Consider the following 2,303-nt stretch of genomic DNA (forward strand, 5'->3'; position numbering starts at 1 on the left):
ACAAACTCATAGTAAAGTCCAAAAAAGTGAATTTTAACTAAAAATTAATAAAAATATACTAAAAACTAACTAAATCCTACTAGAAACATACTAAAAACAATGCCAAAAAGAGTACAAATTATCCGCTCATCACAACACCAAACTTAAATTGTTGCTTGTCCTCAAGCAACTGAAAATCAAATAAGATAAAAGAAGAGAATATGCAATGAACTCCAAAAACATCTATGAAGATCAGTATTAATTAGATGAACGGGGCTTTTAGCTTTTTGCCTCTGAACAGTTTTGGCATCTCACTCTATCCTTTGAAATTCAGAATGATTGGCTTCTTTAGGAACTCAGAATCCAGATAGTGTTATTGATTCTCTTAGTTAAGTATGATGATTCTTGAACACAGCTACTTTATGAGTCTTGGCCGTGGCCCAAAGCACTCTGTCTTCCGGTATTACCACCGGATACATACATGCCACAGACACATAATTGGGTGAACCTTTTCAGATTGTGACTCAGCTTTGCTAGAGTCCCCAATTAGAGGTGTCCAGGGTTCTTAAGCACACTCTTTTTGCCTTGGATCACAACTTTATTTCTTTCTCTCTTTTTTTTTTCTTTCTTTTTCTCTTTTTTTTCGTCTTCTTTTTTTTTCGTATTCACTGCTTTTTCTTGCTTCAAGAATCATTTTTATGATTTTTCAGATCCTCAGTAACATGTCTCCTTTTTCATCATTCTTTCAAGAGCCAACATTCATGAACCACAAATTCAAAAGACATATGCACTGTTCAAGCATACATTCAGAAAATAAAAGTGTTGCCACCACATCAAAATAATTAAACTGTTATAAAATTCAAAATTCATGCAATTCTTCCCTTTTCCAATTAAGAACATTGTTTATTTAAGAAAGGTGATGGATTCATAGGACATTCATAACTTTAAGGCATAGACACTAAAACACTAATGATCATAAGACACAAACATAGATAACATAAGCACTAAAATTCGAAAAACAGGAAAATAAAGAACAAGGAGATTAAAGAACGGGTCCACCTTAGTGATGGCGGCTTGTTCTTCCTCTTGAAGATCTTATGGAGTGCTTGAGCTCCTCAATGTCTCTTCCTTGCCTTTGTTGCTCCTCTCTCATGATTCTTTGATCTTCTCTAATTTCATGGAGGATGATGGAGTGTTCTTGATGCTCCACCCTTAGTTGTCCCATGTTGGAACTCAATTCTCCTAGGGAGGTGTTAATTTGCTCCCAATAACCTTGTGGAGGAAAGTGCATCCCTTGAGGCATCTCAGGGATCTCATGATGAGAGGGGTCTCTTATTTGCTCCATCCTTTTCTTAGTGATGGGCTTGTCCTCATCAATGAGGATGTCTCCCTCTATGTCCACTCCAACTGAATAACATAGGTGACAAATGAGATGAGGAAAGGCTAACCTTGCCAAGGTAGAGGACATGTCCGCCACCTTATAGAGTTCTTGGGCTATAACCTCATGAACTTCCACTTCTTCTCCAATCATGATGCTATGGATCATGATGGCTCGGTCTAGAGTAACTTCGGACCGGTTACTAGTGGGAATGATTGAGCGTTGGATAAACTCCAACCATCCTCTAGCCACAGGCTTGAGGTCATGCCTTCTTAGTTGAACCGGCTTCCCTCTTGAATCTCTCTTCCATTGGGCGCCCTCTTCACAAATGTCAGTGAGGACTTGGTCCAACCGTTAATCAAAGTTGACCCTTCTTGTGTAAGGATGTTCATCTCCTTGCATCATAGGCAAGTTGAATGCCAACCTTACATTTTCCGGACTAAAATCCAAGTATTTCCCCCGAACCATAGTAAGCCAATTCTTTGGATCCGGGTTCACACTTTGATCATGGTTCTTGGTGATCCATGCATTGGCATAGAACTCTTGAACCATTAAGATTCCGACTTGTTGAATGGGGTTGGTGAGAACTTCCCAACCTCTTCTTCGAATCTCATGTCGGATCTCCGGATATTCACTCTTTTTGAGTGAAAAAGGGACCTCGGGGATCACCTTCTTCAAGGCCACAACTTCATAGAAGTGGTCTTGATGCACCCTTGAGATGAATCTCTCCATCTCCCATGACTCGAAGGTGGAAGCTTTTGCCTTCCCTTTCCTCTTTCTAGAGGTTTCTCCGGCCTTGGATGCCATAAATGGTTATGGAAAAACAAAAAGCGATGCTTTTACCACACCAAACTTAAAAGGTTTGCTCGTCCTCGAGCAAAAGAAGAAAGAAGAGAGTAGAAGAAGAAGAAATGAGGAAGAAGGGAATGGCTTTGTGTTCGGCCAA

Source organism: Arachis stenosperma, chromosome 3, assembly GCF_014773155.1.
Source record: "Arachis stenosperma cultivar V10309 chromosome 3, arast.V10309.gnm1.PFL2, whole genome shotgun sequence".
NCBI lineage: Eukaryota > Viridiplantae > Streptophyta > Magnoliopsida > Fabales > Fabaceae > Arachis > Arachis stenosperma.